This window comes from Carassius auratus, unplaced genomic scaffold (genome assembly GCF_003368295.1).
Source record: "Carassius auratus strain Wakin unplaced genomic scaffold, ASM336829v1 scaf_tig00215734, whole genome shotgun sequence".
NCBI lineage: Eukaryota > Metazoa > Chordata > Actinopteri > Cypriniformes > Cyprinidae > Carassius > Carassius auratus.
The window spans coordinates 233,933-260,953 of NW_020528217.1; the positions used below are offsets into that span (position 1 = coordinate 233,933).

A 27,021-nucleotide genomic window follows, 5' to 3' on the forward strand; every position below is an offset into this window, starting at 1 on the left:
CGATTTGTCATTTGCCTGTGTAGCAGTGAAGGATTTAATTCGGTTTGTTATCATTTTTGTTTGACAGGCAGATGTTAATTTCTGTTAGATCGTTGGCTGGCTGATTGTTCATCATTTCTAAATGGATTTAAATCTGCAAGCCTGTTTAAGGTTGTGTTTACAAGCATACTTGTACTTTGATAACTGCATTATTTAAAGTTAAAGAAAAATCAGGAGTTATCTTGTGGTGCTCATAATATACAGTAGCCTAGGCTACCCGGGCTGGGTAGGTGCGAATTTTGATTAATAATATGTTCTGTGATAATAAATAAATAAAACGCCATGTGGAATAGCCTATTGTTGACTGTCTTTCCTGTTATTGTTATCCTGCAGTGTTAATTTAGTCGGATGACTGACGTTATTCATTGTCGGGAGTCACGACTTCTAGGTGCATTTAAAGGGGCCGGGGGCTGTGTCTGTCATGTGTGAGCCGCTGCAAACGGCTTTTAATTTTTGGTAATGCATGAGTACTCTAACGCGTTACTTTTATAAATAGGTAACGCTGTATCATAACTGATTACTTTTAATTGATGGTAACGTTGTAACCTAACTAACTACTTTCCAAAGTAACTATACCCAACACTGCTAATCATTCTATGTGCAGATTTGATGCTGAAGAAACAATTCTTATTATCCATGTTGAAAACAGTTGGGCTGTTTAATGTAATTGAAACTTTTTTTTTTTTTTTTTTTTTTTACAGGGTCCTTTCAAAAGAGATCTCACCACCTCAAACTTTTAATGGTAGTGTATTTATGAAAAATAATACAAATGTGATGGCTAATAAGAAATATGTATAACTGATACATTTTGTCAACTCATCAGCCGTTGATTTTGGACCCTGCATCCCCTTAATCAGATTAGATAATTGCCTCAGTATCTGTCTATACTGCCTCAATTCAGCCGAACAGACTTTAACATTCTTAATCAGGAGTCATAGAAATGCCTTTCTTTATTAGGATTGGGACAAACAAGCATTATTGTTTTCTCTCAGAACACACAGTAATTCCCTTTGTGTGAGATCAATAGTTATACCTCTCAAATTCAAATGAGCTAATGTCTGTTTTTGTAAGAGCTGTGGTGAACAATGAAGCATCGCAGGCTGCGGGATTAGAGAGGCAGATCGAAATTAACTAACTCCAAACAGCAATCACCCAATCTAACGAGCCTGCTCATTAAGGTCGACACTGCATTTATTCGTTTTGCTCGTCTGTGCTTATTTATCTATTTATTCAGCGCTAATTATTCAGCTACTGAAGGAAACAAACACTCGCTGCGTCAAAGCAAAACAAAGTTATCAGCTGCCGTTTTTGCATGAGAGGAAACATGTGAGCAGTTTTCACACGGTGAAATGGTTTGGAACTACCTACAGGCCTGATGATTAGTTGTGGAAACGATGACGATTGCCTTAAGGTGACATGAAAGAATCTTGTGACTTTACACACACACAAACTTGGAGAGACATTCACAGAAGTTTCCACACCCTTTTCTGTGACTGTGATGTAGTCTACAATACACCACGGATATAAATACTTCTCATGAAAGACACATTATGAATTCCTGTTGTTACAGCTGCCTCTCGTCTGCTTTTACATTTAGCCCTTTTATGGACATAACTGTACATATCTCACTCAGTCAACCTGCAATGATGTTCCCGGTAAACACAAACAAATGGAAAAAAAAAATATATATATATTTGGATTGGTATTTGTTTTGTTGGGCTGTTCAGGACCAGAATCGTGCAGCTATTGCTACACAAGCACACAATCCTGCTTCCAGTAAATGTTTTAGCTTTTCTCTGCCAAAGGATCCTACAACTGATGTCATAGCTATTTGTTTTTTCTTTTGTATTTATGCGAAGCATCACAGTGCTTACTGGTTCATCACTGTTCTGTGTAAGTGTGTTACAGGACTACAGTAGAGTTGATATAGAGTGTGTATAGACATTGATTGATGACTCGCTCGACCACTCCATGAATTTCAGTGCTGACTCAGTGACTGCATTGCTCAGGCATGACTGTGGTGTACTTGTCTCAGTGACCGCAAGTTCACTTGTGAAGGACTTCTGACATCCAGATAAAATTTAGGCTTGACTTTTTTCAGTATTTTTGTAAAAAAATAATAAAATAAATGTATTCCCCTTGGCACAGTGCATTCTGGGATTGCCTTCACAATTTTGTTTAAACTTTATTTAATCAGAAAAAGTAAATTGAATAGTAAGGAGAATGATCACAAATAATAATTAAAATGTTTAATTTTAAAAAGTAGATGATTAAATATTTCAAGTTAAAGGTTTTTTTTCTTTGTTGTTGTTGTTGTTGTTTGTTATTTTTTTTTAATCCTGAGAAGTATCATGGTTTCCATTAAAATAATAAACAGCAAAACCATTTCTAAGATTAGTAATGATAAAAAAAATATATATATATATATATATATATATATATATATATATTGCAACCCATTCTCACTCCAAAGGCGTCAAAAACCGAAGCATGGTCAAGCGCCCCTAGCGTCACTTTTATGACGCCAAATGTGCCTCTCGGCGTCGAATATCGAAGCACTACGACCTTCATTGCTTTCAGTGGGAAACTTTTGGCGTCAGAATTCGACACGACGAGGACATGAGATGTTTATCGCTATGAAATCACGTTCAAGAAGTCTCATTCAGCACACATCGCGATACTTGCTATCAGTTCCACAGTTTGGGTGAGTAGTCCTAAATACGCTCTTTTAATGCCTTTTATAAATGTATTCTGTCTTATTTATTAATCAGATTAGTGCCATATGTTTAATGGCTGTATTATATCGGTCATCCGCGGCTGTCTTTGAGTTTCATTGCGTTTAAATAAATGAACACAGCTGCTAATTGGTGTGATTAAACTATATTTGCCACGTGACGTGCCATAGACCTTCAATCCGTTTTATATTATTATTAATTTCAGGATCAATGATGTAAGTTGTATTTGTAGTAAAATCATGGTAATCACGACTCTTACAATAGTAATAAATGAAATGTGAAGTTAAAACACAGTAAACAGGACATTAGTAACTGTAACTGTAGTTTTACTATGGTATATTAATAATCAATACAACAATACAATAATCACCAAACCAGCTGTTTGTATCACTGTAATGTTAGTGTTTTTATGTGCTTTTATATGACAGATATCACAGTAATCATATGTTCTGTACCATGCTTTTAATACCTTTTAATGTAAATCCAAAAAAAAAAAAAATCAAATTAAAAATAAATAATAAAACATGCATTTTTCCATTTTGCAGTTCATTCATATCAGTTTATATTTAAATATATATTTATATATATTTATTATATCTAAATATTTTGCTCACTGATCATTATTAACATTCTGTATATAATTCAATTTTATTTTCTCTCCCTTTTTTTTATTTTTTTGTATATTTTTAGCTGAAAAGACGTAAAGGCAGTCAGCCCAGTGGTGTTTCTGGAGAGGGATTCCTTCAGAAATGGAGAAGACAGAAAGCTGTGGAGGCAGACATTTGCAGCAGTAAGTCTGTGATAGTTTGTCCCTTTTATCAAACATTCCTGCTGTTATAAATTGTACAGCATTTGTTGTTTCTTAAACTGTTGCACTGTCCAAATACCCACACTTGCCATCTTTGCACTTGACCACTTGATTACTTATTTGACGTCTTTCCTGTATTTGGCCTAGTGTTCAAGTGAGCATGATGACCACAAGTGTGTGTCGAACTTTTCATGACCTGATGACTGTGTTTCCCAATCCTGGTCCTGGAGAACCCCAGCACTGCACGGTTTTGGTGTCTCTCTTATCTGACAAACACACTTTTGAGGTCTTGGAGTCTTCACTGATGAGCTGATGAGTTGAATCAGGTGTGTTTGATCAGGGAGACATCTCAAATGTGCAGTGTTGGGCTTCTCCAGGACCAGGATTGGGAGCCACTGCCTTATGGGACACTTATGTGTTTACAGAGATTTTTAATATCTAATTATCAATATTTCACATACTGTATATTGGACAGCTTTCCGTGACCTCTTGTGAGATCTCGGCAAAAAGTCTGACGATTTATTCCAAAACATGATGCATGATGGGATACACTAAGCTTTGTATAGCGCTCCGGAGCAGTATTGGAGAGGTTTAGTGTGTGTTAAGGACGCTGTGCTTTGGCATTATTAAGACCGGGCAAAGTCTCGTTCACACACTGTCACATACACACACTCTCAAGTGGCCAAGACTGCAAGTGTGGGTATCTGGACAGGGTCAAAGTCTTAAAAATGATCCCTAAACACGGTCGCACATCACAGACTTAATAATCCAGTTTAACACTTGTATGATATTGTACAAGCCCCAGGACGGTCTCATCTGACACTATCAAAAGAATTCATATGACTATAGCTTGCTATTAATTACTTGCTTTCAATAATGGATGCATTTAACATTTAATTATACAGCATCTTTACAGAGGTGTAATGTACAAGTTGCACGTAATTAATAATATTTCCTTCCTTCTGTCTTACAGGATTTTTTGCAGATAATGCTAGTTCTCCATCATGCACAAGGACTCACCTCGTTAACTCTTTATACCCCGCACACACAGAAATGGTCCCTGGATCAGTGATTAGACTTTGCAGTGGTTTGATTTTTGCAGAAGATGTAACTTTGTTTTAATTATAAGCTCATAATGAATACATTACAGAACCAGTGATGAAAACAATAGTTAAACATAGTATTTTTCGTATTGATAAAGCATTTTGTTCTCTTTTTCAAGCTTCATACAGCAAACTTTTTAGACTTTAATTAAGAGTTTTAGTAAAGGAGATATTCATACACAGTCATCCCCTAGCTCCAGTCATGAAGTGAAATCATGATGTTATGTCAAAGCTAGCAGGTGTTTGTTTTCCTGAACACTTTCTCTGTCTTCCATTGTTCAGACAATCAGTGTTTATTTGATGCTGTGCTGATAGAGTTTTATAGATGATATTGCACACTTGACATTTATGTCTTCATGGTGTTTTTTGTGAGTTTGAAACATTTACATTGTGTTGTATAACATTTTGGTCAATTTAATTTTTAAAATAATTTATCTTTTTCCAGTGTTCTCTGAAAGACATACTGTATTTACTGTTTTGTATTTTAATAAAAGCATTTTCATTTGCATACTGAAAATAGTTAATGTTTACAACATAACTGCCTTTTTATTCTTTATGGTGGCAAAAACGAGCTTGGTGACAGAGGATGCAGTGTAGTAATTTGGGCATGTTGTCTTTAAATGAGTTTGACATATCAATAAATAATGGAAGATCCTTACAAAAATATGCATGTCCATTATGCTTTATGTATTTATTTGTTCATTCATTCATTCATTCATTTATAATTTCTGTTTTTATTCCTAGAGTTCAAATGGTAGAGAATGGTAAATCACAGAAACACAAATGTGAACAATTTTAACTTTAAAACACAATGTAATATACAATGTAAATTTTAGAAGCACATCATTTGATTAGTAAATATATTTGTCTTTGGTCAAAAAATAAATAAAAATCTTAAAAATGTGTCTTATATTTAAGACATATTGGGCATGTGCACATCAATATTGCCCAATTTTTTTCAAGTTGAACAACGGAGGAAGGTGAAGACGTTAATAAAACATAATCTAATAAGTAGCAAGCTTAATCTATTGTTAACCGAATCTATCCCTTCAGCCGAAAAACGAAAGACATCGGTCATAAATGGATGAGGAAGTGTGACACCGCTGCTCAGCTTTGATGTCATTGGCTATGAATTTTCAGGACAGTCTGTGGTTGGACTATCTTTTAACCCATATTAAACAGCGCATCATGTTGAAAAGTATGTTTCGCTGCTATCATCACATTAGTAATATATTAAGTCAACAATGAAGTGTTACTATCTTGAGAAAAATGACATCTTTAGCGAGATCCTAATCCTAACCCTAAGCATAACTTCAATGAACTACAAAAAACAGCCCCCTAGTGTTGCCTTTCTATAGATAGAACGACGGAGGCTTGTGGGTAATGTAGTTTAACACTTTTTATTAACGAAACGAAATAAATTATTTATTTTAAGGAAAACTGGACATCTAAATATGTTCATTGTGCAAACCTCCATGATATATTTGAGAGGCAGGCTGAAATGTGGTATTTTACAGTGAGCAATATTTAAAATGCCTTTATGCCAGCTTTCCATTTATTTCTGAAAACTGAGCTGAACATTATTTTATCAGCATAGCAAAAGTAATAATCCTGCCCATTTTCTCTTTGATATGTTAATTGGACTCTGATTTACAGCCATTTGAAATGTACAGTTTTGGGCTCTTCCGGGGGGTGCTACTGGGCCCCTGGGGGTAGAAGGGCAGTAAAACCTACATGTATGCATTCTCCTCATAATGGACAACAAACTGAGCTGAGTCACATTTATATCTGACAGTTTTCATAGACTAACCTTTTCTTATTCTTATGTCATGAGCAGTAAAGCTTTTGACAGGACATGGTGAGGCCATCTGATGAAACATGGCAAAATTAGAAAGAAATGATTTAATAATAAAAATAATAGATTATTTATTTGATTTTTTAAGTAAATGGCAAGAAATATAATGGATGAACCTGCAACAACTTGCCTTTATCTATTCCCCACTGTTAAGCAGTAATCAAGGACAGTGTATACACATTGTGATACTTCACTATTACGCAAGGACAAATTCATGCAGTGCTAAGAATATTAATATATATATATATATATATATATATATATATATAACTAATTAGCAAAAATCAGTGTAAAAATGTCCTCCTCACCCACACTGTATCTTGCTCCTCAGGTGCTGGACATCAGTAATGTGCGTGCTCTTGGTTTTAATGCAGTACAAGATCCACGTTGATCATTCCTGCTACATTCTCAGTTATCCCTTAAGTGTTTGTAACAATAAAGCCCATGGCACCATCTTGTAATGCAGAATAATTAATCTTGTAACTCCCTTTATTTCACAAAAAATTTGCATATTTGTTACTAAAATATAAAAAAATTACTTTCTGGTGTACTGATGTCCCAGATGTTATTAATCCGATCAAAAATGTTTATGTCTTAAATAAAAAATAATCCCAATAATTAATATGTCGTTTTTCCAAGTCTAAAATAAACACATATGAGCCTACCTAGTAAAATTATGTATTTACCAAGAATCTTCAGAACACAATATTCAGCATTTTCATTTTATTGAAGCATAGACTATAAAGATGATAAAGTAGCATCAAGACAAATAAGATTCAATGAAAATAATTATCATCAAAAATACATTAACCTCATATATTAATCAGTTCACACAGATGAGTGATGAAATGTCCTTAAAAGTCACACAGTCCCATCCAGTCAACTGTGATACAGATCATGTGATACATATAAGACATGAGATACTGTTCCAGAAAATAATGATTCCCATCATCACATCTAAACTGGTTTCATCTCCCCATCGTGTTCTTCTTCTCTCGTGTCTGGAAACAGTTTGTGGTTGATATCCAGCACTGATGAGGTGTAGCTTGTCCTCAGCCAGAGGATCTCTCAGTCCTAACATCCCAGACCTGGTCAAAATGAAACAAACAATCCAGATGAAGTTGTTTAATGGACAGAGAGCGCAGCTTATGTTCTGTGTGATTTTAGCAGTGTGAGCAACTATGACCCTTGTAGTACTGTACACTTACCATTCTTCAAGCTGTTTTAAGACCTTTTGAGAAGCTTTTTTTCTGAAGACAATTTACCACATCCTCTTCTTTCACTCCTTTCAAAAGCATCACTTGGTCAAAACCCCTCATTTGGCTGATGAGATCATCTGTACAAATTACAATACTGCAATAAAAATGTCATTCTGCAAGAATTAAGAAAAAGTTACAGAAGCAAAGGTCTTGCTCATGAGACATTAGCATGTGTAGTTCTCAGAGACTCTAGAATTCATCTATTGTTGCAGTAAATGTGTTTTTTTCCTCTAGAATCTTTCTCTAAAGTTCCTGACTTCTCTCACAAATGTGTTTTAGTCTGTGCAGTGTAAGGCCTGGCTTCAAACCAATCAACTATCAATTCACAATTTATGACATAACATTTAGAAAACAATTAAATAATGTCAATTGGTGTTTATATCAACTAAACCAATTTCATGAGACTTGTCTACTCTTAAAACAGGTGGTGTGTTTTTAAAAACATATTAAAAATGTCCAGTCACACTTTGCTAACATGCTGTAATTGTAATAGTATAAAAAGAAATCAAGGCTGGCATGACCAGTTCTGTGAGAGATCATCATAAAATGTTGTATAACATTGCTTCAACACACACATACCAGAGGACTTCTGTTTGTTTGAGCACAAGATGGCCATCTTCATTTCTCATCCTGAGCAAATCATTTCCTTGGTCTTCCTTCTCTTCTGTGAAACAAGATAATCTCTACTTACTCTGTGTGCAATTAATATTGCTCATTAAACATAATTAAGTTAATTTAAAGTAAGATTCAGACCAGAGCATTTGAGGAGTAAATGTTGATTAAAAAATATTCTAAACAAATGTACCTGGGAAGAGCTGATCATGGCAAGATTCGCTGAGACTCAGTAATAGCTCTTTTAGTTTTTAGGAAGGTTTGTGAGGGTTGGCTCTTGAGTGAGCTGTTGAGCTTGATATTTCAGACCTGAAAAAGAAGAACAGCATTATCTCAAAAAAATCCTGTAAGACAGAAGGAAGGAAATATTATTAATTACGTGCAACTTGTACATTACACCTCTGTAAAGATGCTGTATAATTAAGCAAGTAAAGCAAGAAAGCAAGTAATTAATAGCAAGCTATAGTCATATGAATTCTTTTGATAGTGTCAGATGAGACCGTCCTGGGGCTTGTACAATATCATACAAGTGTTAAACTGGATTATTAAGACTGTGATGTGCGACCGTGTTTAGGGATCATTTTTAAGACTTTGACCCTGTCCAGATACCCACACTTGCAGTCTTGGCCACTTGAGAGTGTGTGTACGTGACAGTGTGTGAACGAGACTTTGCCCGGTCTTAATAATGCCAAAGCACAGCGTCCTTAACACACACTAAACCTGTCCCATAAGGCAGTGGCTCCCAATCCTGGTCCTGGAGAAGCCCAACACTGCACATTTGAGATGTCTCCCTGATCAAACACACCTGATTCAACTCATCAGCTCATCAGTGAAGACTCCAAGACCTCAAAAGTGTGTTTGTCAGATAAGAGAGACACCAAAACCGTGCAGTGCTGGGGTTCTCCAGGATCAGGATTGGGAAACACAGTCATCAGGTCATGAAAAGTTCGACACACACTTGTGGTCATCATGCTCACTTGAACACTAGGCCAAATACAGGAAAGACGTCAAATAAGTAATCAAGTGGTCAAGTGCAAAGATGGCAAGTGTGGGTATTTGGACAGTGCAACAGTTTAAGAAACAACAAATGCTGTACAATTTATAACAGCAGGAATGTTTGATAAAAGGGACAAACTATCACAGACTTACTGCTGCAAATATCTGCCTCCGCAGCTTTCTGTCTTCTCCATTTCTGAAGGAATAGCTCTCCAGAAACACCACTGGGCTTCCTTTACGTCTTTTCAGCTAAAAATATACAAAAAAATAAAAAAAGGGGAGAGAAAATAAAATTGAATTATATACAGAATGTTAATAATGATCTGTGAGCAAAATATTTAGATATAATAAATATATATTAAAATATAAACTGATATGAATGAACTGCAAAATGGAAAAATGCATGTTTTATTATTTATTTTTAATTTGATTTTGTTTTTGGGGGGGGATTTACATTAAAAGGTATTAAAAGCATGGTACAGAACATATGATTACTGTGATATCTGTCATATAAAAGCACATAAAAACACTAACATTACAGTGATACAAACAGCTGGTTTGGTGATTATTGTATTGTTGTATTGATTATTAATATACCATAGTAAAACTACAGTTACAGTTACTAATGTCCCGTTTACTGTGTTTTAACTTCACATTTCATTTATTACTATTGTAAGAGTCGTGATTACCATGATTTTACTACAAATACAACTTACATCATTGATCCTGAAATTAATAATAATATAAAACGGATTGAAGGTCTATGGCACGTCACGTGGCAAATATAGTTTAATCACACTAATTAGCAGCTGTGTTCATTTATTTAAACGCAATGAAACTCAAAGACAGCCGCGGATGACCGATATAATACAGCCATTAAACATATGGCACTAATCTGATTAATAAATAAGACAGAATACATTTATAAAAGGCATTAAAAGAGCGTATTTAGGACTACTCACCCAAACTGTGGAACTGATAGCAAGTATCGCGATGTGTGCTGAATGAGACTTCTTGAACGTGATTTCATAGCGATAAACATCTCATGTCCTCGTCGTGTCGAATTCTGACGCCAAAAGTTTCCCACTGAAAGCAATGAAGGTCGTAGTGCTTCGATATACGACGCCGAGAGGCACATTTGGCGTCATAAAAGTGACGCTAGGGGCGCTTGACCATGCTTCGGTTTTTGACGCCTTTGGAGTGAGAATGGGTTGTATATATATATGTTCTTGAGCACCACATCATGATCACATGTCGCACTAAAGACTGTAATAACGACTCAAAAGTATCTCAGAAATAAATTTTTTTTATGTTTTTTTTTTTACAGTTTATAATTATTATTATTATGATTTATCAAAAAAATGCAGCCATGAGCATAAGAAACAAAACTATTTGTTGGTTAGGTTTTTTTATGGTTTTGTTTCTTATGCTCAACCACAAACTTTTGAATGCGTGTGTAGATAATCTGAATTATACAGAGTATAAATTAAATGAAAGGCTAGCTAAGACAAAATAATGAGAAAGGTGTAAGTATGATGCTGCCTTTAATTTAACGAGGCTAAGGTATCTTAGTAGGTGGTATAATTGCGCTGCCTCTTCATGTTGTGAGTGTTACTTTAATGCCTTAAAAATGTAGCCCTAAAATACTACTTACGCAGACAGCTCACTGGGTTTTGGAACAGAACAAATGTGTGTCCTCCAAAAGGAACCTGTACCCATGATTCTGTGCCATCTTGGAATCATTCCCGTATCTCAGCTGCTAGCAACACCAAGGGCATGGGTTTGATTCCCAGGGGACTTGCATACTGAGAAAATATATACCTTGAATGTACAGCAAGTCAGTTTGTATGGAAGCACCTGGGAATGCATAAATGCATAATACTGTAAATGCAGAAGTGTATTTTACATGGAAGCCTGAAGATAGCAAACAGGACGTTTAAAGGCTTAAAGGGGGGGTGAAATGCTATTTCATGCATACTGAGTTTTTTACACTGTTAAAGAGTTGGATTCCCATGCTAAACATGGAGAAAGTTTCAAAAATTAAGTTGTACGTTTGAAGGAGTATTTCTGTTCCAAAAATACTCCTTCCGGTTTGTCACAAGTTTCGGAAAGTTTTTTTTCGAGTATGGCTCTGTGTGACGTTAGATGGAGCGGAATTTCCTTATATGGGTGCTAAGGGCGCATCTGCCGGAAGAGCGCGCGCTCCCGTATAGCAGAGCACTGAGAGCACAACAGACATTCACTGATCAGAGCGAGAGCGTCGCGAAATGTCACAAAAGGAGTGTGTTTTTGGTTGACAGGGCAAGACAACCCTGCACAGATTACCAAAAGAGAAACAGCATTAAGGGACCAGTGGATGGAGTTTATTTTTACAGAACATCAACGGAGTTGTGCAAGTGTTTGTGTTTGTTCCCCTGCATTTCGAAGATGCTTGTTTTACAAACAAGGCCCAGTTTGACGACAGATTTGCGTATCGTTTATTTCTTAAGGATAATGCAATCCCAACGAAAAAGGGTCACGATCGTGTGTTGGATCCGCAGGCGGTGAGTAAAACTGCTTCAAATATCTCTGTGTTATTAACTTAGGTATCCGCGTGTAAGCACATCAAGTAAACAACATGCGATGTTGTCATCAAACTGCACGAATAAAACTGCTTCAAATATCTCTGTGTTGTTAACTTAGCTATCAGCGCATAAGCACATCAAGTAAACAACATGCGATGTTGTTATCAAACTGCACTTTCCACATGTACAGCTTAAAAAAAAAAAAAAAAAAGACGACAAAGTGGAACTTAGTCATTTTCCAAAACCGCTAAGCAAATATATACAGTTTCAGTACATATCACATAGAGAAGCCTTTGCTGATGCTGCTCTTGTTAAATTTCAGCCCCTGGATCTGTGTCACAGCTTCCAGACGCGCTCAACACAAAATCCTACTGGCACTCGTGATTCTTTAGCTCCGCCCACACGTCACGCCTCTAGGCGCTCGTGTTTTTCCGGGAAAAATCGGTACAGACTATCTTTCTCTTATGAATATAATAAAACTAAAGACTTTTTGGAGTTATGAAGGATGCAGTACTACTCTATAGGTACTCAAGATTAACAGGATATTGAGTGAAAACGAGCATTTCACCCCCCCTTTAAAGGCAAATACTGTTGTTGTCTTGTGGGTTCTATGCTGTTCATACCTCAGATGTTGAGATAAGATGCATGCCACACTGTTTTTGTAACACAATTATGTTACAGTATGTGTTGCCTGCAGTGTTTAATGTCTCCATAATATATTTTTACCCAGTGAAAATTCAAGAAAATGGTGTTCAGGATTAAAAAAGGAAGGCTGTTCATGTTTTCAAAGTCCTCTCTTTATGAAATCAGTCATGAGAAGGCGACCAATGAGCCATAGAGAGGCATCTTAATAGCATCCAAATAATATATGGTAGTCTTGTGACTGTTTATAGAGCCTGTAAGGCAGTTAAAGTTGGTATGTTAATGCTCCAACTGCCGCCTAACTGCTATGGTCCTTATGAGGGATATGAGTCAGTGTTGGCCGTATTTACTAGCACTGTCCTCTCACTCGTTCATGTTTCCCCTGAAAGAAATGATGCAGTCCATGAGAAACTAATCACACAAATCTGTCAGAGTGTCTTTCTCTTGCTCTGAGGACCGGCTGTTGTTCCCTTTCCTAAGCTGGAACACAATCCGGATCCGTCTCCAGCACACGTCAACAGCTTCATCTCCTGTTCTCACATTGAGAAAATATAAAAAAAATACACAGTTTTCCCGTAACTCCTTTTTATTTTTTCAAGTCACACTTTCATTAAACCCATCGCCAGCAGTGAAATATTTTCCCTTGAAATACTAGAGGAGGATATTTATGTGATTTTCTCCCGTCGGGTGCTGGATTTCACTGGGTTTCTTCAGTTGTGGTTTAAGTGAGATGTGGTCCATCGTGTGTTTTCCCACTTTCCTCAGCAGGTTTTTGACCTCAGATCTTACTGCTATACGTATCTTGGTAGCAACTCTTCCAAAGTCAAGGTTCATTTGGGAAGAGGGACTGGATGTGATGTGATCCTTTGATGTTGGCTCTGCATCCAAGTTGGAATGTAAAAGCAGGTATCGAAATTAGCAACATGGTGTCATGAGACCCAGCTGAGGGCTTTAACAATGAGCAGCTCAAGCGTTTAGGTTCCTGTCTTTTGGATTGGCTGCTCTGCCACAGCCCTCAGCCAGCCATTGTCATATTTTCCTCTTTGGAAACCATACAAACCACAGAGCTGAAGCAGAGAGAGAGACATTGGACTTGGAGAAACCCTAATAAGTCAGCAAACCCTTCCATTGCATCCAACCTACTTCCCAAACTCTCTAACATCAGGGAGTTAGAAGCCAGACATGCAGACCTTGGAGGCCTGTCAGGAGGGTCAGGTGTAGCTTACCCTTTAAATGTCCAGACACATTGAGTTTTAGAACAAACCTCCTTAGTGATTTTGCCATGTAGAAGTTGATGCTGATTCAACTTGGTGGCTGTGTAACTTTCGTCTGATTGTAGAAGTCAGACTGCGTGTAGACTTGGAGGATGACCACGAGGGCTGAGGGTGCCATTTGGGTAGAATCTTAGAGTGAAGTCATTACCACAGATGACAAATGGGACATTGTGTGGTCTTGAGGACTTCACAGACATCGGGAGACACCGGATATCCAATCGCTGTTGTACTGGCAGTTTCAATGTTTGATCAGATCAAGTTTCCACATTGGCAAAACCAAAGAATTTCTAGCTCTAAACATTATGGTTCAGGAAAATCTTCCAGTAAAACAATCTGAGAACTGAGAACCCGTGGCTGTCATCCATTCGGTGATTTTGAGTGGTCAGTGCTGCTCAGATTTTCTTGAAGGGTAAATGATCTTTGTTCTAAGCTGTGCTTAAACAATGGATAGAAGAAACAGCTACTGTACCATGTAACATCTGGGACTGGTTATTCAATAAGGAACCAGAGAGCTTGTTGCATAAGTTCTTACAATATGGTTACAGGCAATAGTCTGGAGCCAATAAAACAGTTTTCTCTATTTGTTTTTGATGCAAAAATGAAAGAACATTTTTCTTTGGCGAATAATTTATCTGTGACATTCAAGAGACTATTTTGTTCCCTTTGCTCATTTATAGAGGCCATGTGCACACTGGCACTAATAGGTGTTGATCAGACACTCTTGAATATTTCAGTATACATTGAATGAAGTGTATTATATGCTATATTTGTGATATTCACTTTGTTGGTTGTTGGTGAAGTGTGCAATCTTCTTAATATGTGGGGGAAAAAACTTAAATAGAGCAACCCAACTACTACAAAATTGGCTCAACCTATGACATAGACTTGAGATTGGGTCTGAAATTGACCCAACCAATGATATGAGTTTGAGGGTGGGACTTAATTGGTAATGCTAGTTAAAAACTAAAAAACACACTTTACCTGCAATGTGGAAAATCTACAACAGTGTACTTTATAAGATAGTTTTCTTTGTTGTTCTTTCAATGAATTTGAAACTGTGCTAACTTTAGTTTTCATCTTGACCTCAAACAAAACGGCCACCCGTGGGAGAGCCATCGAACTCTGACCTCTTGATCACCACATGGCTATGATGAGATTAGAGGGCTGGATAATTAATTTCCAGCCTTAATTTTCTCTTAATTGATTTTAATGGCTTTTTTCTGGATTCTGAGGCTTTCAACCTGCCGTTGTTTCTCAGAGGTTTCTCATTCAAATAGAGCAGGCTTTGTCCTTTGTTTCCAACTTGCTCTGCAAGATTAACACTAAAACATTCAGGGTGCCATCTTGTATACACTGCTATACATTGTTTTTGCGATACACTTCAAACCCTTGTGGAAGAGGGAAAAAAATGCTCCATGTTTGTTAATTGCAGCTTACATCCAACACTATTCCATAAATAGTAAGGCCTTATTAAGTGAATCTCTGTGGTAGAAGTGGACAGAAGTGGAGGACTATTAGCACACAATTTCTCATCCCTGTGCAAGAGAATCATCAAAAAAAATACCAACCTGATTTATGTTCATGTTTATACATGCACACACTGTGTATGCAGCTTCAGATTCTCAGTTAAAATTAATTAGTGACCTTTGAGCTGGATCATGGGAGACTCACTTGTTCAGCTTCTGCTCTCCAAAAGATTCCAAGAGACATCCTGTTTGTGTGGGGGTCTGTTAACTCACACCCAATCTAAAGACCTTAAATTATGTATTTATTTTGACATTTTTAAAAGAAATGTAAAATAAGTCATCTCATTGAGAGGACACATGAAGGCCTTCATTAGGTCCTTTAAAGCTGCGGTAGGTAACTTTTGACGCTCTAGCGGTTAATAAACAGAACTGCTTGCGTCTTGCGGAAGAACATCGTAGCCGGAACTACTTCTCTCTGTTTATGTCTATGAAGAATCACAAAGGTACTGGGTTACTCCGCCGCAGTATCCCCGAATCAATTTAAAATAGTCCGAATATAAACACTTATTATAGGTGCACCCTAGTGATTCAGGACAAGCTAAAAACACGGTTTGGAAAATGGATTCATGGTGTACTCGCTTATTATATACATTTTTCTACATTTTGAACACAAACAAAGTTTTTTTCACAGATTATCTGTCTCATATTCTACTGTCAGGACATAATGACAGGTTCAACAAATATGTAAAAAATATATTTTTACAAAAGTTACCTACTGCAGCTTTAATATTTATTTATTTATTTATTTATTTTTTACAAGTCAAGGTTAATTAACTTGGAAAATGTGGTGTGACGCAAAAAAAAAAAAATAGTAATAGCTAACAATTTAAGATACTCACATAGAGTATAAAGGTGTAAGGAGAAAACACATTCAATTTTTAGAGTCATTGAATTTAGTCTTTTGTTGAAAATGGTTATCAAAATCATATGAAGGCAACATTAAAACACTAGCTTTATCTGAAAAAAGCAGACTCCTATTTAGGGTGCAAAAAAACTATGAATGGAAGTGCTGCCACCCAACTGACGCTGTAGGTCACATGACAATCACAACATGGTGGATATAGCACTTCTGGATAACATTTATATGACACACATTTATACTATGTAGCACATTCTTTAAACATTCACTAATTATATATAAAGAACTACAGCCAAAGACTTGAACACACTTGTGTCATTGACCTGTCTGTATCAATAAAAGTGGCAAAAAGTCCAACAAATAGTTAATCTAAATATAGAACATGAGTGATAAATTTAGCCCGGATTACAGCAAAGTTCAAGTAATGTTTCATCAGACTTGCTATATCTGGAAGAGGATCCGAGCAGCACGCTTTAATCCCCACAATCCTGTTTAAAGTCAGACAGCATGTTGTTTTACCACAGCAATCGGTCTTCTCTTCAAAACGCCTTACATCACAGAGTGTCAGAGAGAAAGTGATAAAGACAGATGAGGCTCCCTCTCTCTCTCTCACGTGCAGTTTCGGGGGCAGATGTAGAGTCTTTGTAACCCCTCTGATGATGATGTAACTATGTCTGAACAGAGGACACGACCTCACGGGGATTCATTACCTTCCCAGACAAGCCTAATGGGACCTTTTCTCTGCCTAACAGGACTGGAATGCACATCTAGTGCAGAGGAGACAATCTCTTCCTCTGACTGACCTGGCCCGTTCTGCCATATCTGTAGAGTCTGAGTCCCAGACATGCATAAAGTAATCGCTCGTGCTCTATTATCAGCATCAACACGCATGACTTAACTACTGAGTTTCACCGTGTGTTAATCACAGGGATAATGGATGGAATCAAAAGAAGAGGGAAGGCTGTAAAAGGCTAACTTCTTCCAAACGCTCCACTTCCTCTCTCAATTGTCAGCCTGAGGGTAAATGAGCCCTATGTGGGTTTTCAGGTACAGAATGAGAGGGCATGAATTATCAGTGAAGGTGAGCTTAATGCTGACTCAGGCGCAGTGTCACAGTGCTTCCACATTATCTGGTGAAAAAGTCACGGCCACTTATGATCAAAGCGGGGCGTCTGGCTCATGATAGCGATTAGGTTTCGTCTGCCTCTCGGTCATAATTCACCTGGGTTAAAGTGATACAGTTTCCCATTACTTTTGTGCCTTCTAGTTATTCCATTATATTATAGGAAGTAGTCAATTGATTTATAATAATGACTTAAAACGTTTCAATTTACCCTTTTAAAAAGGACAGAAGGTAATGCCCAATACTCTGATTTGACATTTGATATATTGATTCCAGCTGTGTTACTCTTCCATACGTCATGAATGAGTTCAACCTTATATTATGTTTTGGTTGGTCAGCCTGTTGTTTCTGGTCTTTGCTTCCTGTCCTGACATATTTGGGGGGAAATGCTGACATCTCCGGTGTTGGGGAAACTACCACAGAGGAGGTTAATTCAAGAACCTTTGTGCCTGTGTATTGTTTCTAGTTTAAAATGCAGCATGGGAGAGCATGGTGTGCCAAGCAATATAACCTTAATTTAACTTGGCCAGGGAACAGTGGAAGTAAACTTCAATGAATTTCGCTTCAGTTTGTTGAGCACATATCCTCAAGTTACAAAAATACCCGAAATGGTAATGAAGGTGAATGTACACTTTTAGGATCCTGAGATTGTAAGAGAAAGTTTTTTTTTTTTTTTTTTGATATTAGCACAACTGTGGAAGTACAACTAATATTTGGGCAATGCCCTATCTAGGGAAGTCTTTCAGATGGCGTGTTGATAAAAAAAATATGGGAATTTCAGAGAAGCCAGCAATGGTTCTAAGAATGCACAAAAGCTCCATTTATCACATCAGTAGAGACACTAACCCATTGTTTTTCCAATATTTCTGATAGCAGAAGAGGAGAATGAACAATTGTGAGATTGTTTTGTTACTAGACAAGACATAGTGCTGAATAAACATTATTGTTAGGCAAAGATTTGTTCAACATAAAGAAATTAGAAGCAAAATATGCTGTCAGCTAGACAAGAGAAAGCTCCAGTTTCTCAACCCATTCTCACTCCAAAGGCGTCAAAAATCGAAGCATGGTCAAGCGCCCCTAGCGTCACTTTTATGACGCCAAATGTGCCTCTCGGCGTCGAATATCGAAGCACTACGACCTTCATTGCTTTCAATGGGAAACTTTTGGCGTCAGAATTCGACACGAGGACATGAGATGTTTATCGCTATGAAATCACGTTCAAGAAGTCTCAGCACACATCGCGATACTTGCTATCAGTTCCACAGTTTGGGTGAGTAGTCGTAAATACGCTCTTTTAATGCCTTTTATAAAATGTATTCTGTCTTATTTATTAATCAAATTAGTGCCATATGTTTAATCGCTGTATTATATCGGTCATCCGCGGCTGTCTTTGAGTTTCATTGCGTTTAAATAAATGAACACAGCTGCTAATTAGTCTGATTAAACTCTATCTGTCACCTGACGTGCCATAGACCTTCGAACAGTTTTATATTATTATTAATTTCAGGATCAATGATGTAAGTTGTATTTGTAGTAAAATCATGGTAATCACGACACTTACAATAGTAACAAATGAAATGTGAAGTTAAAACACAGTAAACAGGACATTAGTAACTGTAACTGTAGTTTTACTATGGTATATTAATAATCAATACAACAATACAATAATCACCAAACCAGCTATGTTTGTATCACTGTAATGTTAGTGTTTTTATGTGCTTTTATATGACAGATATCACAGTAATCATATGTTCTGTAGCATGCTTTTAATACCTTTTAATGTAAATCCAAAAAAAAATAAAAAAATAAAATTAAAAATAAATAATAAAACATGTATTTTTCCATTTTGCAGTTCATTCATAGTTTATATTTATATATATATATATATATATTTATATATATTTATTATATCTAAATATTTTGCTCACAGATCATTATTAACATTCTTTATATAATTCAATTTTATTTACTCTCCCCATTTTATTATTTTTATTTTTATTTTTAGCTGAAAAGACGTAAAGGCAGTCAGCCCAGTGGTGTTTCTGGAGAGGGATTCCTTCAGAAATGGAGAAGACAGAAAGCTGCGGAGGCAGATATTTGCAGCAGTAAGTCTGTGATAGTTTGTCTCTTTTATCAAAAATTCCTGCTGTTATAATTTGTACAGCATTTGTTGTTTCTTAAACTGTTGCACTGTCCAAATACCCACACTTGCCATCTTTGCACTTGACCACTTGATTACTTATTTGAAGTCTTTCCTGTATTTGGCCTAGTGTTCGAGTGAGCATGATAACCACAAGTGTGTGTCGAACTTTTCATGACCTGATGACTGTGTTTCCCAATCCTGATCCTGGAGAACCCCAGCACTGCACGGTTTTGGTGTCTCTCTTATCTGCCTTGGAGTCTTCACTGATGAGCTGATGAGTTGAATCAGGTGTGTTTGATCAGGGAGACATCTCAAATGTGCAGTGTTGGGCTTCTCCAGGACCAGGATTGGGAGCCACTGCCTTATGGGACACTTATGTGTTTACAGAGATTTTTAATAACTAATTATCAATATTTCACATACTGTACATTGGACAGCTTCCCATGACCTCTTGTGAGATCTCGGCAAAAAGTCTGACGATTTATTCCAAAACACGATGCATGATGGGATACACTAAGCTTTGTATAGCGCTCCGGAGCAGTATTGGAGAGGTTTAGTGTGTGTTAAGGACGCTGTGCTTTGGCATTATTAAGACCGGGGACAGTCTCGTTCACACACTGTCACGTACACACACTCTCAAGTTTTTACAGAGGCTGCTTTTATGGTCTAAACAAAACACAGTGTAATGTATAAGTTGAATGTAATTTAATATTTCCTTCCTTTCTGTCTTACAGGATTGTTTGAGGATAACGCTGTAGCTCCATCATGCACAAGGACTCGTTTACTCTTTATCACCCACACACACAGAAATGGTCCCTGGATCACTGATTAGACTTTGCAGTGGTTTGATTTTTGCAGAAGATGTAACTTTGTTTTAATTATAAGCTCATAATGAATACATTACAGAACCAGTGATGAAAACAATAGTTAAAAAAAGCGCTCCATATTAAAAATATATTGCACACTTGACATGCATGTCTTCATGGTGTTTTTTTGTGAGTTTGAAACATTTACATTGTGTTGTATAACATTTTGGTCACAACACTTTTTCCAGTGTTCTCTGAAAGACATACTGTATTTACTGTTTTGTTTTTTAATAAAAGCATTTTCATTTGCATACTGAAAATAGTTAATGTTTACAACATAACTGCCTTTTTATTCTTTATGGTGGCAAAAACGAGCTTGGTGACAGAGGATGCAGTGTAGTAATTTGGGCATGTTGTCTTTAAATGAGTTTGACATATCAATAAATAATGGAAGATCCTTACAAAAATATGCATGTTTATTATGCTTTATGTATTTATTTGTTCATTCATTCATTCATTCATTTATAATTTCAGTTTTTATTCCTAGAGTTCAAATGGTAGAGAATGGTAAATCACAGAAACACAAATGTGAACAATTTTAACTTGTAACTTGTACACAATGTAATATACAATGTAAATTTTAGAAGCACGTCATTTGATTAGTAAATATATTTGTCTTTGGTCAAAAAAAAAAAATACAAATCTTAAAAATGTGTCTTATATTTATTATAGAGGAATCTGTCTGTTGGATACAACTGCGACTGCTGGGCATGTGCACATCAATATTGCCCAATGTTTGTCAAGCTGAACAACGGAGGAAGGTGAAGACGTTAATAAAACCGAATCTAATAAGTAGCAAGCTTAATCTATTGTTAACCGAATCTATCCCTTCAGCCGAAAAACGAAAGACGTCGGTCATACATGGATAAGGAAGTGTGACGCTGCTGCTCAGCTTTGATGTCATTGGCTATGAATTTTCAGGACAGTCTGTGGTTGGACTATCTTTTAACCCATATTAAACAGCGCATCATGTAAAAAAGTATGTTTTGCTGCTATCATCACATTAGTAATATATTAAGTCAACAATGAAGTGTTGCTATCTTGACAAAAATGACATCTTTAGCGAGATCCTAATCCTAACCCTAAGCATAACTTCAATGAACTACAAAAAACAGCCCCCTAGTGTTGCCTTTGCATAGATAGAACGACGGAGGCTTGTGGGTAATGTAGTTTAAAACTTTTTATTAACGAAACGAAATAAATTATTTATTTTAAGGAAAACTGGATATCTAAATATGTTTATTGTGCAAACCTCTATGATATATTTGAGAGGCAGGCTGAAATGTGGTATTTTACAGTGAGAAATATTTAAAATGCCTTTATGTCAGCTTTCCATTTATTTCTGAAAACTGAGCTCAACATTATTTTATCAGCATAGCATAAGTAATAATCCTGCCCATTTTCTCTTTGATATGTTAATTGGACTCTGATTTACAGCCATTTGAAATGTACAGTTTTGGGCTCTTCCGGGGGGTGCTACTGGGCCCCTGGGGGTAGAAGGGCAGTAAAACCTACATATATGTATTCTCCTCATGATGGACAACAAACTGAGCTGAGTCACACTTATATCTGACAGTTTTCACAGTCCTCTGTTTTCTATTCTATTCATCATGACTATTATACCTTTTGACAGGACATTGTGAGGCCATCTGATGAAACATTGAAAAATTAGAAAGAAATGATTTAATAATGAAAATAATAGATTATTTATTTGATTTTTGAAGTATATGGCAAGAAATATAATGGATGAACCTGCAACAACTTGCCTTTATCTATTCCCCACATGTAAAGCAGTAATCAAGGACAATGTATACACATTGTGATACTTCACTATTACACAAGGACAAATTCATGCAGTACTAAGAATATTAATTTATATATATATATATATATATATATATATATATATATATATATATATATATATATAACTATTTAGCAAAAATCAGTGTAAAAATGTCCTCCTCACCCCCGTATCTTGCTCCTCAGGTGCTGGACATCAGTAATGTGTGTGCTCTTGGTTTTAATGCAGTACAAGATCCCATTGATCATTCCTGCTTCATTCTCAATTATCCCTCAAGTGTTTGTAACAATAAAGCCCATGGCCCCATCTTGTAATGCAGAATAGTTAATCTAATAGTTAACTCCCTTTATTTCACTAAAAAATTTGCATATTTGTTACTAAAATATAAAAAAATTACTTTCTGGTGTACTGATGACCCAGATGTTATTAATCCGATCAAAAATGTTTATGTCTTAAATAAAAAAATAATCCCAATAATTAATATGTAGTTTTTCCAAGTCTAAAATAAACACATATCAGCCTACCTAGTAAAATGATGTATTTACCAAGAATCTTCAGAACACAATATTCACCATTTTCATTTTATTGAAGCATAGACTATAAAGTTGATAAAGTAGCATCAAGACGAATAAGATTCAATGAAAATAATTATCATCAAAAATACATTAACCTCATATATAAATCAGTTCACACAGATGAGTGATGAAATGTCCTTAAAAGTCACACAGTCCCATCCAGTCAACTGTGATACAGATCATGTGATACATATAAGACATGTGATACTGTTTCAGAAAATAATGATTCCCATCATCACATCTAAACTGGTTTCATCTCCCCATCGTGTTCTTCTTCTCTCGTGTCTGGAAACAGTTTGTGGTTGATATCCAGCACTGATGTGGTGTAGCTTGTCCTCAGCCAGAGGATCTCTCAGTCCTAAGATCCCAGACCTGGTCAAAGTGAAACAAACAATCCAGATGAAGTTGTTTAATGGACAGAGAGCGCAGCTTATGTTCTGTGTGGTTTTAGCAGGGTGAGTAACTATGACCCTTGTAGTACTGTACACTTACCATTCTTCAAGCTGTTTTGAGACCTTTTGAGAAGCTTTTTCTTTGAAGAGAATTTAGCACATCTTCTTCTTTCACTCCTTTCAAGAGCATCACTTGATCAAAACCCCTCATTTGGCTGATGAGATCATCTGTACAAATTAAAATACTGCAATAAAAATTAAAGAATTAAGAAAAAGTTACAGAGGCAAAGGTCTTGCTCATGAGACTGCATTAGCATGTGTAGTTCTCATAGACTCTAGAATTCATCTATTGTTGCAGTAAATGTGTTTTCTTCCTCTAGAATCTTTCTCCAAAGTTCCTGACTTCTCTCACAAATGTGTTTTAGTCTGTGCAGTGTAATGCCTGGCTTCAAACCAATCCACTATCAATTCACAATTTATAACATAACATTTAGAAAACAATGAAATAATGTACATTGGTGTTTATATCAACTAAACCAATTTCATGATACTTGTCTGCTAATAAAACAGGTGGTGTGTTTTTAAAAACATAATATAAAAAATGTCCAGTCACACTTTGCTAACATGCTGTAATTGTAATAGTAAAAAAAGAAATCAAGGCTGACATGACCAGTTCTGTGAGAGATCATCATAAAATGTTGTATAACATTGCTTCAACACACACATACCAGAGGACTTCTGTTTGTTTGAGCACAAGATGGCCATCTTCATTCCTCATCCTGAGCAAATCATTTCCTTGGTCTTCCATCTCTTCTGTGAAACAAGATAATCTCTACTTACTCTGTGTGCAAATAATATTGCTCATTAAACATAATTAAGTTAATTTAAAGTAAGATTCAGACCAGAGCATTTGATGAGTAAATGTTGATTAAAAAAAATATTCTAAACAAATGTACCTGGGAAGAGCTGATCATGGCAAGATTCGCTGAGACTCAGTAATAGCTCTTTTAGTTTTTAGGAAGGTTTGTGAGGGTTGGCTCTTGAGTGAGTTGTTGAGCTTGATATTTTAGACCTGAAAAAGAAGAACAGCATTAGGATTATCTGCAAAAAATCCTGTAAGACAGAAAGAAGGAAATATTATTAATTACGTGCAACTTGTACATTACACCTCTGTAAAGATGCTGTATAATTAAAAGTTAAATGCATCCATTATTGAAAGCAAGTAATTAATAGCAAGCTATAGTCATATGAATTCTTTTGATAATGTCAGATGAGGCTGTCCTGGGGCTTGTACAATATCATACAAGTGTTAAACTGGATTATTAAGACTGTGATGTGTTTAGGGATCATTTTTAAGACTTTGACCCTGTCCAGATACCCACACTTGCAGTCTTGGCCACTTGAGAGTGTGTGTACGTGACAGTGTGTGAACGAGACTGTCTTAATAATGCCAAAGCACAGCGTCCTTAACACACACTAAACCTCTCCAATACTGCTCCGGAGCGCTATACAAAGCTTAGTGTATCCCATCATGCATCATGTTTTGGAATAAATCGTCAGACTTTTTGCCGAGATCTCACAAGAGGTCATGGGAAGCTGTCCAATGTACAGTATGTGAAATATTGATAATTAGTTATTAAAAATCTCTGTAAACACATAAGTGTCCCATAAGGCAGTGGCTCCCAATCCTGGTCCTGGAGAAGCCCAACACTGCACATTTGAGATGTCTCCCTGATCAAACACACCTGATTCAACTCATCAGCTCATCAGTGAAGACTCCAAGGCAGATAAGAGAGACACCAAAACCGTGCAGTGCTGGGGTTCTCCAGGATCAGGATTGGGAAACACAGTCATCAGGTCATGAAAAGTTCGACACACACTTGTGGTTATCATGCTCACTCGAACACTAGGCCAAATACAGGAAAGACTTCAAATAAGTAATCAAGTGGTCAAGTGCAAAGATGGCAAGTGTGGGTATTTGGACAGTGCAACAGTTTAAGAAACAACAAATGCTGTACAAATTATAACAGCAGGAATTTTTGATAAAAGAGACAAACTATCACAGACTTACTGCTGCAAATATCTGCCTCCGCAGCTTTCTGTCTTCTCCATTTCTGAAGGAATCCCTCTCCAGAAACACCACTGGGCTGACTGCCTTTACGTCTTTTCAGCTAAAAATAAAAATAAAAATAATAAAATGGGGAGAGTAAATAAAATTGAATTATATAAAGAATGTTAATAATGATCTGTGAGCAAAATATTTAGATATAATAAATATATATAAATATATATATATATATAAATATAAACTATGAATGAACTGCAAAATGGAAAAATACATGTTTTATTATTTATTTTTAATTTTATTTTTTTATTTTTTTTTGGATTTACATTAAAAGGTATTAAAAGCATGCTACAGAACATATGATTACTGTGATATCTGTCATATAAAAGCACATAAAAACACTAACATTACAGTGATACAAACATAGCTGGTTCGGTGATTATTGTATTGTTGTATTGATTATTAATATACCATAGTAAAACTACAGTTACAGTTACTAATGTCCTGTTTACTGTGTTTTAACTTCACATTTCATTTATTACTATTAAGTGTCGTGATTACCATGATTTTACTACAAATACAACTTACATCATTGATCCTGAAATTAATAATAATATAAAACTGTTCGAAGGTCTATGGCACGTCAGGTGACAGATAGAGTTTAATCAGACTAATTAGCAGCTGTGTTCATTTATTTAAACGCAATGAAACTCAAAGACAGCCGCGGATGACCGATATAATACAGCGATTAAACATATGGCACTAATTTGATTAATAAATAAGACAGAATACATTTTATAAAAGGCATTAAAAGAGCGTATATACGACTACTCACCCAAACTGTGGAACTGTCACTGATAGCAAGTATCGCGATGTGTGCTGAATGAGACTTCTTGAACGTGATTTCATAGCGATAAACATCTCATGTCCTCGTGTCGAATTTTGACGCCAAAAGTTTCCCATTGAAAGCAATGAAGGTCGTAGTGCTTCGATATTCGACGCCGAGAGGCACATTTGGCGTCATAAAAGTGACGCTAGGGGCGCTTGACCATGCTTCGGTTTTTGACGCCTTTGGAGTGAGAATGGGTTGAGTTTCTCATACAAAAATTACAGGGATAGTTCACCCAAAAATGTATTTCGTTACTGTCATGTCTTTCCAAACCTGTATGATTTGGTCCATATAGGCCCATAGTTCATAGACTGAAAAATGACACTCCAAAACAAGCTACAGAAAAGTCCTTAATTTTTCTGTGCCATAGTCCATGTGTTCTGATGTCACTATAGTATTGTGTGTGAAGTAGACTGAAGTTTAAGGTCTAATGCAATTATAAACTTCCTAACTAATGATTTGTGAACTTTCAAACTGCTGTGAAATGAGTCATTGTGAATGCCATGAGGGTTAATAAATAATGATAGAATATTTAGGCCTCAAACGATAGCAAGAAAGTATATTATTATTATTTAAATGTTGTTGTCCATATGGCTCAGGGTGCTCTGAGGTATGAATCCCATTGATTCTGTATGTGTAGGGAGAAGAATTTTTCAGCCTAATTTTAAATCTTTGGTCATTATAAGCTTCACTTCCATATAATCATGTTCATTGAGACATACAGTAGAGCTCATGGATTCTTAAAAAAAAAAAAAAAAGATAGAAAAAGCTTATTTTAGCTTTTCTGGAGGTCGGAACTCTATCATAGACCAAACAAAGTGTAAAAGCAGTGTATGTATGAAGTTCCCACGGTCCTTAAAACCAGACTAAAACCATCACACTCTTCACAGAC

At 36.2% G+C, this 27,021-nt stretch overlaps 1 protein-coding gene across 1 annotated transcript in view; it reads left to right on the plus strand.

Moving 5' to 3' along the window:
* Nucleotides 1-27,021, plus strand: part of LOC113095467 (partitioning defective 3 homolog B-like) — an 84,359-nt gene that overhangs the window by 29,304 nt on the left and 28,034 nt on the right. The gene's annotated exons all lie outside the window — the stretch shown is intronic.